Source organism: Oncorhynchus tshawytscha, linkage group LG12, assembly GCF_018296145.1.
Source record: "Oncorhynchus tshawytscha isolate Ot180627B linkage group LG12, Otsh_v2.0, whole genome shotgun sequence".
Classification (NCBI taxonomy): Eukaryota; Metazoa; Chordata; class Actinopteri; order Salmoniformes; family Salmonidae; genus Oncorhynchus; species Oncorhynchus tshawytscha.
Window position 1 is genome coordinate 53,507,776 of NC_056440.1, and position 14,748 is coordinate 53,522,523.

Genomic DNA, 14,748 nt, shown 5'->3' on the forward strand with positions numbered 1-14,748 from the left:
CCAAGCTTGGGACTGAACACCTCCCTCTGCAGCTGGATCCTGGACATCCTGACGGGTTGACCCCATGTGGTGAGGGTAGGCAACTTTACCTATGCCATGCTGACCCTCAACACTGAGGCGCCACAGGGGTGTGTGCTTAGTCCCCCTCTGTACTCCCTGTTAACCCACTGCGTGGCCACACACGAATTCAACACAATCAAATTGGCTGACGACACAAAAGAGTTAGGCCTGATCACCGGCAACGATGAGAAAGCATACAGGGAGGAAATCAGTGACCTGGCATTATGGTGATGGTGGGTGGGGGGAGCGTACCCCATCCACATCTGCAGTAGAGCGGGTCGAGAGCTTTAAGTTCCTCGGTGTCCAAATCACTAAGGACTTAAAATGGTCCACACACATGCAAACAGTTGTGAAGGCTGCAGGACAGTGCCTCTTCCCCCTCAGGAGGTTGAAAAGATTTGGCATGGGCCCACAAATACTCAAAAGTTTCCACTGAGAGAATCTTGACTGGCTGTATCACTGTTTGGTATGGCAAAGGCACCACCCCCGAATGCATGGCGCTACAGAGTGTGGTGGGAAAGCCCAGTACATCACTGGGGCTGAGCTACCTGACATCCAGGACCTCTATATCAGGCGGTGTGAAAGTAAGACCCGGAAAGTTGTTCAAGACTCCAGCCAACCAGGCCATAGACTGTTCTCGCTGCTTCCGCACAACAAGCGGTACTGGAGCACACCAACAGTCTGACACCAACAGGCTCCTGAACAGATTCTATCCCCAAGCAATAAGACTGTTAAATATCTAACAAAATGTCTACACGTACAATCTGCATTTTGACTCTTCTATTTTATAAAAATTGCACTCTATGCAGACTCAATCTATGAACATTTTACATACTCACACTGACACTCTAACACACAAACACACTCACTTAATTTGCACACATACATAAACACACACACACATTCATTCTGACTCTACACAGATACACACTCACATATAGTACAATCATCATATATGCTGCTGCTACTCTGTTTATGATATATCCTGATGCCTAGTTACCTTACCCCTATACATACTGTATCTAATTCTACCATTCCAGTATCCCTGCACATGGTAAATATGGTATTGGTAGTGGCCCTGGAACTGATCCTATATATAGCTTACTTACTTTCTCATGTTCTTATTTCTATTTGTCATGTGTTTTGTTCTACTTGAATGTTTCTTAACTTAACATAGCACTACTGCAGACTTAGCTAGTGCGTGAGCAGTCGCGGGCAGGACCTAGTTGATACTGTTCGCTAGTGAGAGTGCAAGACCAAGAAGCACAGGCAGTCAAACATTGAGAGATGTGTCCAGCAATGTGTTTATTAGGCTTTTTTTTATCTATCTGAAAGCTGACAATTACCTGCTAAGGGAAACACTTGGCAATCGTCAAGTTCGTTGTTGTGGTGCTCATTTGAAATTGTATTTTTTGACAATCCTCATAAAATATGTTATGGACCTTAATAATAAACTATAATCCTGGACCTCATGTATCCCCTAGCCCTGCCTCTCCGCCAGCACGCACGTACCTTACATAAGATATTGCTCTAATTTATTCATATATCATGCAACAAGGCCACAGAAGAGAATCATACAGTGACAGGAGAAGCCTGAGAAGCCTTGTACAGACTGCTCTGTCTCTGACTACCACCTCAACAGGCTTGTATTTTTGAGGCTGCGTCCCAAATGGCACTCTATTCCCTATGTAGGGAATAGGATGCCATTTTGAATGCAAGCCAGAGAGATTTCCAAGCTTTCAGAGGAGACTCTGTGGCAATCACCATAGTAAGTTCGAGAACCTTAGAGCTCAATTCAACCTAACCTGCATTGCAGAATAGAGCATTTTAGCGAACTAAATGACTATCGCACCATAGCACTCACTTCTGTCATCTTGAAGTGCTTTGAGAGACTAGTCAAAGATCATATCACCTCCACCTTACCTGTCACCCTAGGCCCACTGCAATTTGCATACCGCCCCAATAGGTCCACAGACGATTGAATCGCCATCACACTGCACACTGCCCTATCCCATCTGGATAAGAGGAATACCTATGTAAAAATGCTGTTCATTGACTACAGCTCAGCATTTAACACTATAGTTCCCTCCAAGCTCATCATTAAGCTTGAGGCCCTGGTGCTCAACTCCGCCCTGTGCAATTGGGTCCTGGACTTCCAGACGGGCCGCCCCCAGGTGGTGATGCAAGGAAACATAATCTCAACTTCGCTGATCCTCAACACTGGGGCCCCACAAGGGTGCGTGCTCAGCCCCCTCCTGTACTCCCTGGCTACCCATAACTGTGTGACTATGAACACCACCAACTCGATGATCAAGTTTGCAGACGACACAACAGTAGTAGGCTTGATCACCAACAATGACAAGACAGCCTATAGGGAGGAGATGGGGGCACTCCGAGTGTGGTGTCAGGAAAACAACCTTTCACTCAAAGTCTACAGAACAAAGGAGATGATCGTGGACATCAGGAAACAGCAGAGGGAGTGCCCCCCTATTCACATCGACGGGACAGCAGTCAATTTAAGTTCCTCGACGTACACATCATGGACACACTGAAATGGTTCACCCACACAGACAGAGTGGTGCAGAAGGCGCAACAGCAGCAGCGCCTCTTCAACCTCAGGAGGCTGAGGAAATTTGTCTTGTTACCTAAAACTCTCACAAACTTTTACAGCTGCAAAATTGAGAGCATCCTGTCGGGCTGTATCACTGCCTGGTACGGCAACTGCACCACCCACAACCGCAGGGCTCTCCAGAGGGTGGTACCTTCTGCACAAAGCATCACCTGGGGCAAACTACCTGCCCTCCAGGACACCTACAGCACCCAATGTCACAGGAAGGCCAAAAAGATCATCAAGGACAACAACCACCCGAGCCACTGCCTGTTCACCCCGCTGCCATCCAGAAGGCGAGATCAGTACAGATGCATCAAAGCTGGGACCGAGAGACTGAAAAACAGCTTCCATCTCAGGGCCATCAGACTGTTAAACAGCCATCACTAACACAGAGGCTGCTACCTACATACAGACTTGAAATCATTGGCCACTCTAACAAACGGATCACTAGTCACTTTATTAATGCCACTATAATAATGATGCTCACATATCTTGCATTACTCATCCCATAATGTATTTTATACCATCTATTGCATCTTTCCTATGCCACTCAGTCATTGCTCATCCATATATTTATATGTACACATTCTTATTCCATCCCTTTACTTAGATTTGTATGTATTATGTTGTTGTTGTTGTGGAATTGTTAGATTACTTGTTAGATATTGCTGCACTGTCGGAACACGAAGCACAAGCATTTCGCTACACTCGCAATAACATCTGCTAACCATGTGTATGTGACCAATAAAATTTGAATTGATGGTCAAGAATACAAGCTATCCACCTCATTTTCGAACGTTGCTATGGGCACAGCCAAACAACAGAAGTGATGGATTTCTGCAAATTTGACAGAGTCAATTTATTGAGTATAAAAGTCAAGTAAACAAGTATAAGTGTAATTGTATATTAATTTCGTTCGTTCGCTAACATTAGCTAGACTTACTAGTAGGCTAGGTCTGCTGTGATCACATCAGTTGTGTTGTGTAAGAAACAGGAAGACTCAATGGATGGTGACAGCTATGTGATGGTCATCTCACGGGCTCCTCTGATTGGCAGGTGTCACCGTGGCTGAAGAGCCATGCACACCACCACCCACGATGACAGATTTGTCACTTCATCTTTCCCTGACTACTGGAGCAAGTGAGTAATTATGAGGGCTAGCTGAGAGGAGGGGGATGCTGACTGGGCAGGAATGAAACAGGCCTGTCAAAGAAAGGGGGAGAGAAAAAGAGAAAGAGGGGTGGGAGAGAAAGGAGGGGGAGAGAGAAGTAGAGATGAATAGGAAAAAAATTGAGAGGCAGGAGGAGGGGTGCTGTACTATAGACGGAGAGAGAGAGAAAGAGAGAACGAGTCGGGGGGTGGGGGTGTACACAGGTATCCCCAGATTCATGGCTTTGACATCTGTGTCCTTCTCGACTCGCTGCTCACAGCCCGTTTGTCAACCCCACCCCCCTCCTGGTCGGCCATGAAGGGAGGAGGAGGGGTGGACGGACAAAAAGATCCCTTATCCCTTGACTACTCTGGTGAATGGGGATGAAGAGGTTAATGTGCTGGGTAGAACTTCTGAAACACACTAATGTAAAACACACACTACTGCAACCCAGGAGATGGAGAAATAACACACATGAATGCACACACACGCACATGCCCATCAGTGAAATTAAGAAACCCCAAAAAGAGTTATGAGAGAATGCTTGACAAATAATGACTTCCAACCAAGAGAAATCAGAGGTGGGGATTCAGTATCTTACCCTTATGCCCTCTGCTCCCCTCATCTGGCTCTGCCCCCTCTTTCCTCTTCATCTCGTTTTCTCTATCCATCCCGCTCTCTGCCCTCACATTTTCTCATCTTAATTGCTCTTTCCTTCTCCCCACCTTTTTCTCTTTCTACCTCCCCCTCCCCCTTCCCTCTCCAGGTGTGTGATCTTTCTGCAGCAAAAGGCAGCATCTCGGAACTACCCCGTGTGAGGCCCTGTTTGTCACAAATCATTAAGCTTGGCCAGTGACAGACAGGAGCTGACCCTGAATGTCCATATGCTCTCTCACACACCAGTGCGTTGCACATGCCAGCATGGGCTACACACACACGGTAAATGGTACAAAAACACAGGCAGAAAGGCAGAAAAGCAGTGAAATACTGTACTGTGTACAATCTGTTAACATGTGTACACACTAGAGCTGGGCGGTATGGACAAAAAGTTGTATGTCAATAAACTGACCCATTTTGCTCAATACTGATAAATACATCTATTTGTTTCACTTTTAATGCACAGTTAATTTCCATTAGTGGTAGGTTTCTTGACCAACTTTTCCCAGTGCCTTTGAGAAGTAAGACTACGGAGATGGGATGATTAAAACAAATAAGTTTGCTATTTCATTTAACGTCCGGAGAATGCATGATTTACATTTTGATGTGCAACCTGTTAAAATAGGATCTAGAATGATATTATGTCTTTTTAACTTTTTAAGCGTGATCTGTCCAAACGGTCATGTGACGAAAAATCTGCGCACCGGAACAAAGTTCTTCGGTAGTCGTCGCATCCCAATCTATTGACAGAGGCTAAACTACAATACCAGTTGTTATGTGTTTCTTTCCACAAGAGATTACTTCCAGCATTGCTCAATCAGTACGCAAATCGAGTGGGGGGAAAAAATGATGTGACGTAAGAAAAGTTGCTTCGGTAAAATGAAGACAATGTTGGTGTCTAATTTTCAATTTATCGTCTGTGCTCTAGTGTGCTTACACATTCGCACATCAAAGAAAGCCATAAATAAGAGAACAGACCTTTGCAATGCATCAACTGCAGTGGCTTTGCGCTTCAGTAAAAAATAAGGCAGTCAAGTCTCCCACAAGTGATTTCTCCTGTAATTTAAAACCCTTTTTGAATTTAAATCGATACACAGTAAAATGCAAAATGGCATGCACGGCCGGAGATAAGGCTCCGAAGACAGGCACGCACAGTAAAATGTTGTAAATGTACATATAAAACCATACTGAACTGGCTTTGGATGGCTACTGCCTTCCACTACACTTCCTACAGGGGGCATTCGGTGGACCAGTACTGAAGTGTCTGTGTGTTTGCATCCATGTCCATGTGTGTCCATACCAGAAAAAAAAAGCTGCCTGATAGCTCTGCTTAGGTGTTGTGGTCACATGACGGTCATGCAACATCTAATGCCATTTTAAGCTCCACCCACAATATTATCAACCACAATAGGTAGGGCAAAAGAGAGACGGTAAAAAACCTGATCTAGCCTATTAACAAGTATTTTTTATGTTGTTTGTTTATTTTTTTTTGTGGTGGGGGGGAGGGGGGTATGATATTTATACAGGCATGTAGATTATAAGCTATTTGCATAGGAGTGTATTATTCATTTTATGAGGGTTTAGGGTCAATAAATTCAGTAAGGTAAAGTGTGTGTGTGTGTCTCACCTGAGCCCCCTTCGGCCAGGTAGAGGTCTCTGGCGTAGAGCATGGACTCAAACAGCAAAAAGTAACCCTGGAAGAGAGAGAGAGGACAGATCAGTAAAATAAAATGGTCAGGGAGACATGCATCGGAGGGTTGCTGTACCGATGTGCCCCTAAGTTGACCCTGTGCTGCGCCCAGACTGTAATGTGAGTAATTGTGTGGTGGGGATAGGTACCTGTGACGGCAAGTGCTAACACATTTCCGTTGTCTCTGTATAATGGATCTGTATAAAGATTTGATTGTACTGTATCACATTCAAGTCTTCACATTCATTTCTTAGAAAGTAGTACAATTAATTAAATGAAGGTTGTATTATTAGTTAGGCTGTCTTGTACACATTCGCAGCTAAAAGCTGAATTGCAGTATGCAGACCAAAAAAATAAAAATAAAAGGTAGTTAAAAAAAAACGTTCCAAATACTAAAGTCTTGACACCATCCGATGGCTACTATTCTGCTGCCAGTCGAGTTGGATGGTACTAGGAAGGACAGGTAATGGTATTGCTGGAGTTGGCTCACCGGTCATGATAAAAACAGAGCTCAAAAATGTATTTAGTAAGCCTATAACCAGTAGTTCATACATTTTAAAACATCTTAATAAGAATGATAGACTGACTATAAAGTTAACGGAGTCTATATTCATACGACTCTTCATTTCATCAATTAAAGATCCAATATCGAATATCAAACTTCAACACAAACTTTATTTGAAGTGCATTTAAAATAGCAACACACTTAAAACAATATATATATTTTTAAGCTAACACAGAATCAAAGAACACAAAACACATCATTGATTAAAGGCCAAGCTAAAAAGGAAGGTTGTCTAATGGGATTTAAACACCTCATATTTCAAAACCATCATAATAATAAAGAGACTATAAAGCTATTGGGGTTTATCCCAGTCTGCTGTCCCCACATGCTTCACGATGGCCACCATTGTTCCTGTACCCAAGAAGGCAAAGGTAACTGAAATAAATTACTATTGCCCCGTAGTACTCTTCTGTCATCATGGGGCGATATGCGCTGTTGCGCCTTCTTCACCACACTGTCTGTGTGGACGGAATATTTCAGATTGTCAAGTGATGTGTTTGCCCGAGGAACTTGAAGCTTTTCACCTTCTCCACTGTGGTCCCATCGATGTGGATAGGGGCGTTTCCTGAAGTCCACAATCAGCTCCTTTGTTTTGTTGACATTAAGGGAGAGGTTATTATCCTGGCACCTCTCCGCCAGGGCTTTAAACAATGCCACAATGCCACTTAATATAATGGTTACATAGCCTACATTACTCATCTCATATGTATATACTGTACTATATATCTATTGCATCTTGCCATCTTTATGTAATACATGTATCACTAGCCACTTTAAACTATGCCACTTTATGTTTATATACCCTACATTACTCATCTCATATGTATATACTGTACTCTATACCATCTACTGCATCTTGCCTATGCCGTTCTGTACCATTACTCATTCATATATCTTTATGTACATACTCTTTATCCCTTTACACTTGTGTGTATAAGGTAGTAGTTGTGGAATTGTTAGGTTAGATTACTCATTGGTTATTACTGCATTGTCAGAACTAGAAGCATAAGCATTTCACTACACTCGCATTAACATCTGCTAACCAGGTGTATGTGACAAATAACATTTGATTTGATTTGATTCACCTCCTCCCTGTAGGCTGTCTCATCATTGTTGGTAATCAGGCTGTGCTCTAGTGTGCTTACTACTGTTGTGTCATCTGCAAACTTGATGATTGAGTTGGAAGCGTTCGTGGCCACGCAGTCATGGGTGAACAGGGAGCAGTATTCTTACATACAGTTTGGGAAGTTACATTGGAAGTTACATACACTTAGGTTGGAGTCATTAAAACTAGTTTTTGGACCACTCCAAAAATGTCTTGTACCCTTCTTGTACCCTCCAGAAAAAACAAAAATAAATATTTTAGTTTTTATACTCAACAAAACTAAATGCAACATGTAAGGTGTTGATCCCATGTTTCATGAGCTGAAATAAACAACCCCAGAAATGCACAAAAAACATATTTCTCTGAAATTGTGTGTACAAATTAGTTTTAATCCGTTATTGAGCATGTCTCCTTTGCCAAGATAATCCATCCATCTGACAGGTGGGGCATATCAAGAAGTTGATCATTACACATGTGCACCTTGTGCTGGGGACAATACAATTCCACTAGAATGTGCAGTTTAGTCACACACCACTATGCCACCGGTGTCTCAAGTTTTGAGGGAGTGTGCAATTGGCATGCTGACTGCAGGAATGTCCAAGAGAGCTGTTACCAGATAATTTCATGTTAATTTCTCTACCATAAGCCTCCTCCAACGTTGTTTTTAGAGAATTTGGCAGTACATCCAACCGGCCTCACATCCGCAGACCACGTGTAAACACGACAGACTCCACATTCGTCTAAGCTGATGAAACTGTGGGTTTGCACAAGCAAATAATTTCTGCACAAACTGTCAGAAACCGTTTCAGGGAAGCTCATCTGCGTGCTCGTCGTCCTTACCAGGGTCTTGACCTGACTGCAGTTCGGCGTCGTAATTAACTTTAGTGGTCAAATACTCACCTTCGATGGCCACTGGCACGCTGTAGAAGTGTGCTCTTCACGGATAAATCCCAGTTTCAATTGTACTGGGCAGACAGCGTTATCTTGAGGCCAATTGTCGTGCCATTCATCTGCCGCCATAACCTCAGGTTTCAGCATGATAATGCACGGCCCCATGTCGCAAGGATCTGTACACAATTGCTGGAAGCTGAAAATGTCCCAGTTCTTCCATGGCCTGCATAGTCACCAGACATGTCACCCATTGAGCATGTTTGGGATGGTCTTGGTTGACGTGTACGACATCGTGTTCCAATTCCTGCCAATATCCAGCAACTTTGCACTGCCATTGAGGAGGAGTGGGACAACATTCCATAGGCCACAATCAACAGCCTGATCAACTCTATGCGACAGAGATGTGTTGCGCTGCATGAGGCAAATGGTGATCACACCAGATACTGACTGGTTTTCTAATCCATGCTCCTACTTTTTCTTTTAAGTATCTGTCACCAACAGAAGACTAGGGTCTAATTATTTTCTTCCAATTGACTGATTTCCTTATTTGAACTGTAACTCAGTAAAATGTTTTAAATTGTTACATGTTTAATTTATTATTATAGTCTAGTTCAGATAAGAGATGGTATCAGTAGTATCTCCCTCACACACCCCCAGTGCAGCGATGTGGAGATGGCTTCTGTGTTTCTGTTTGGCTAATTAACAGCGTGTGTGTGTATATGAGACGGGCATAAAGGGGTCGGATTGTGAGTCACGCTGTCAGACTTGAAGGGATAGTCCCAATGCATCATGGGGAAAAAAGGGAGGCGTAACTCTCCTTCCAAACGTTTCTCTTCCTCTCCATCTCTCTCCCTTCCCCTCCCTCTCCTTCAGGTGAGGCAGTGTCCCTTGAAATTGGGCTCTAAATTACGAGGTCGGGGTACGTTGCAAGAGAGTTTTAACAACAACCTGGTCCTGAGAAAAGGACAGACCAGGACTAAAACAGTCAGCCAGTCAGTAGATAGGGACTTTGGTTCTGGAGTGGAAAAGATTGGGTTACTGTTGCGCAGGGGAGACGAATGTAGACCCTAACACTACTTTGAATTACGAGAGAATCACCATCATCTTTTAAGTTCATGCATGGGCCATGAGATGGTGGCAATTGCAGTTGGAGTGAGTTGTAAATTAGAGCTGGCTTCTTGTTTGCCTCCCTCCCTTTCTTATCTTCTCCCCTCTTTCTGCTGAAAGGTTGTCTTCATTTGAATAATAATCTCTTTGAATTATTATGCAGCAGACCAAAGCCATCTCGCTCGCTCGCTCTCTCCCTCCCTTTCTCTGCACCTCTCTACTACACCTCTCCTCATCTTCCTCCTTTCCTTTTCTCAAAGAGGTTCTGGCCCTAGCCCCTTTTCCTGAACTCCTACACATTTGGTATGCACAGATCTGAAAGGACTGGATTGATGGAAGCAATATGGGGATTGTTCCACTTTGCCCTCTCTGAGGCCATATTGCTTTTGCCTATCCACCTCTTTACTGTTTGAATATCTGGATGAAAGCAACATGGAGGGCAAGGGTGAGCTATCCCCATATTGTTTACAGAAATGTATATATTGAAACAATAAAGGAAGTAGGGGTTGAGGTGGAACCGAGCCAAAAGAGAAGGAGTTAGGCCTATAGGAAGGGTTGCATGCTGGCTCGGAGAAAATGCCATTTGTCAGCAGTGCCCATCAGTCAGAATGAAGCAAACCAGATGCAATAATGGAATAATACCCGGGCTGCTGTGCTATTTAGTGGAGCAGAACACAGGGCCACGCCAGGGTCAGACCTTCCCCTCATCACAGGGGCTTCTGAGTAGCAGGGGACGTGGAGTGCTCCACGACGAGTCAATGTAAATTGTTCGGTAGTCATTGTAAATTGTTCGGTAGTATTCCCCTCACACACCCCCAATATGGTTGAATACAAACAGTGAAGTTATTCCATCCGTAAAACAATCAAACAGGCAAAACATCAGTATAGAGTCAAAGTGGAGTCACAATTCAACCACTCAGACACGAGATGTATGTGGCAGGGTCTACAGACAATCACGGATTACAAAGAATAAACCAGCCACGTCATGGACACCGACGTCTTGCTCCCAGAAAAGCTAAACACCTTCTTCGCCCACTTTGAAGATAACACAGTGCCACCGACGTGGCCCGCTCCCAAGGACTGTGGGCTCTCGTTCCCGGTGGCCAAAGTGAGTAAGACATTTAAGAGTGTTAACCCTCGCAGGGATGCCGGCATCCCTAGCCGAGTCCTCAGAGCATGCTCAGACCAGCTGGCTGGAGTGTTTACGGACATATCCCAGTCTGCTGTACCCACTTGCTTCAAGATGTCCATCATTGTTCCTGGACCCAAGAAGGCACAGGTAACTGAACTAAATAATTATAGCACTCACTTCTGTCGTCATAATTTAAATAACATTTTGTTTTACTTAACCTTTATTTAAATAGGCAAGTCACTTAAGAACAAATTCTGATTTACAATGACGGCCTACCAAAAGGCAAAAGGCCTCCTGCAGGGATGGGGGCTGGGATTAAAAATAAAACAGTATAAATATAGGACAAAACACACATCACGACAAGAGAGACAACACTAAATAAAGAGATACCTAAGACAACAACATAGCATGGAAGCTACACAACATGACAACAACATGGTATCAACACAACATGGTAGCAGCCCAAAACACGGTACAAACATTATTGGGCACAGTTAACAGCACAAAGGGCAAGAAGGTAGAGACAACAATAATCACGTAAAGCAGCCACAACTGTCAGTAAGAGTGTCTATGATTGAGTCTTTGAATTAAGTAATTGAGTGTTCGTTGCAGGACGTTCCAGTTGCTAGCTGTAGCAAACTGAAAAGACGAGCGACCCAGGGATGTGTGCAAATTGGGGACCTTTAACAGAATCTGACTGGCAGAACAGGTGTTGTATGTGAAGGATGAAGGCTTCAGTAGGTATCTCAGATAGGGGGGAGTGAGGCCTAAGAGGGTTTTATAAATAAGCATCAAGTCAAGTTGAGAGGCTAGTTAAGGATCATTTGACCTCAACCTTACCTGACACCCTAGATCCACTTCAATTTGCTTACTACCTCAATATATCCTAAGATGATGCCATTGCACTGCACACTGCTCTATCACACAATATCTACAGTTGAAGTCGGAAGTTTAAATACACCTTAGCCAAATACATTTGAACTCAATTCCTGACGTTTAATCCTAACAAAAAATCCCTGTCTTTGGTCATTTAGGATCACCACTTTATTTTAAGAATGTGAAATGTCCGAATAATAGTAGAGAGAATGATTTATTTCAGCTTTTATTTGTTTCATCACATTCCCAGTGGATCAGAAGTTTACATACACTCAATTAGAATTAGGCAGCATTGCCTTTATATTGTTTAACTTGGGTCAAACATTTCAGGTAGCCTTCCACAAGCTTCCCGCAATAAGTTGGTGAATTTTGTCCCATTCTTCCTGACAGAGTTGGAGTAACTGAGTCAGGTTTGTAGGCCTCCTTGCTCGCACACGCTTTTTCAGTTCTTCCCACAAATGTTCTATAGGATTGAGGCCAGGGCTTTGTGATGGCCACTCCAATACGCCACTTCTGAGGTCTTGGCTGATTTCTTTTGATTTTCCCATGATGTCAAGCAAATAGGCACTGAGTTTGAAGGTAGGCCTTGAAATACATCCACAGGTACACCTCCAATTGACTCAAATGATGTCAATTAGCCTATCAGAAGCATCTTAAGCCATGACATCATTTTCTGGAATTTTCCAAACTGTTTAAAGGCACAGTCAACTTAGTGTATGTAAACTTCTTACCCACTGGAATTGTAATAGTGAATTATAAGTGAAATAATCTGTCTGTAAACAATTGCTGGAAAAATGACTTGTGTCATGCACAAAGTGGATGTCCTGACTGATTTGTCAAAACTATAGTTTGCTAACAAGAAATTTGTGGAGTGAAGCACATTTGGCAGCGATTACAGCCTCAAATTGTCCTGGGTATGACGCTACAAGCTTGGCACACCTGTATTTGGGGTGTTTCTCTCATTCTTCTCTGCAGATCCTTTGAAGCTCTGTCAGGTTGGATGGGGAGCATCGCTGCACAGCGATTTTCAGGTCTCTCCAGAGATGTTCGATCGGGTTCAAGTACGGGCTCTGGCTGGGCCACTCAAGGACATTGAAACTTGTCCCGAAGTCACTCCTGCGTTGTCGTGGCTATGTGCTTAGGGTTGCTGTCCTGATGGAAGGTGAACCTTTGCCCAGTCTGAGGTCCTGAGCACTCTGGAGCAGGTTTTCTTCAAGGATCTCTCTGTACTTTACTCTGATAATCTTTCCCCCGATCCTGACTAGTCTCCCAGTCCCTGCCGCTGAAAAACATCCCCAAGGCATGACGCTGCCACCACCATGCTTCATGGTAAGGATGGTGCCATGTTAACTCCAGACGTGACGCTTGGCATTCAGGCCAAAGAGTTCAATCTTGGTTTCATTAGACCAGAGCATCTTGTTTTTCATGGTCTGTCCTTTAGGTGGCCAGCTCTAGGAAGAGTCTGGGTGGTTCAAAACTTATTCCAGTTAAGAATGATGGAGGCCACTGTGTTCTTGGGGACCTTCAATGCTGCAGACATTTTTTTGTACCCTTCCCCAGATCTGTGCCTTGACACAATCCTGTCTCAGAGCTCTATGGACAATTCCTTCGATCTCATGGCCTGGTTTCTGCTCTTACATGCACTGTCAACTGGGGGAAATTGTATAGCCAGGTGTGCCTTTCCAAATCATGTCCAATCAATTGCATTTACCACAGGTGGACTCCAATCAAGTTGTAGAAACAGCTCAAGGATGATCAATGGGAACAGGATGCACCTGAGCTCAATTTCAAGTATCATAGCAAAGGGTCTGTTTTTTGTATTTTTTACATTTTAGTTATAAATGCAAACATTTATAAAAACCTGTTTTTGCTTTGTCCTTATGGGGTTTTGTGTGTAGATTTATGAGGGGAAAAAATTCAAGCAATTTTAGAATAAGGCTATAAAGTAACAAAACGAGGAAAAAGTCAAGGGGTCTGAATACTTTCCGAATGCACTGTATATAAAGCCCTTTTGTGTGGAAAGAAATATTCTGATTGGTTGGGCCTGGCTTCCCAGTGGGTGGGCCTGGCTCCCAAGTGGGTGGGCCTGGCTCCCAAGTGGGTGGGCCTGGCTCCCAAGTGGGTGTGCCCACCCATGGCCGTGCCCCTACCCAGTTATGTGAAATCCCTAGATTAGGGCCTAATGAATTTATTTTAATTGACTGATTTCCTTAAATGAACTGTAACTCAGTAAAAAAAAAATGTGCTTGTTGCATTTATTGTTTTATTCAGTATACATTTAGTGTTTAATGTGTTTTATGTTTTATTATACAGGGTGCATTTGGAAAAGAGACTTGGGTCTCAATATGTATTCCATGTCAAAATGAAGGTTAAATAAAATAAAATGATATATAATTATTTTTTTGACCTTCATTTTGACATGAAATACATATTTATATATATTTTTTTTAAATAAATATTTATACTCAATTAGAACAAGTACTTCCCAAATGAATCAATTGTGCTCTTTAAATTGCATTCATCCTAACTACTAAATTTTAAAAAGCACTTCTTTACATTTCAACTTTTTATTTCCAATTAATAATAGTATAGTGAAGATTTCAATAGGGAGCATTGTGCTCCCATCTGCTTCTTACTCATCCATGAGCTTCTCTGCCAGCTCCTAAACCAGCAGGGATTAAAGGTACAATGAACTAACCAACAGACCGGCTTACCTACCACAACATTCTCAGTAACTGTTATATAAACGTTTTACATGTGGTGTTCATCTACCTTAGTTGAATGCACAGTGTCTGTCAGTGTCTGCTAAATTACCAAAATGTAAACATACACATGTGTGGTTGCAAAGCATGCTGGGTATTATCCTAAGGAGCGCCCCATCATGTTCCACCGAGTTAAGTAATT

At 43.1% G+C, this 14,748-nt stretch overlaps 1 pseudogene; it reads right to left on the minus strand.

The window, feature by feature from the left end:
* The window catches only part of LOC112264165, a 124,281-nt pseudogene that overhangs the window by 57,195 nt on the left and 52,338 nt on the right, over positions 1–14,748 (minus strand).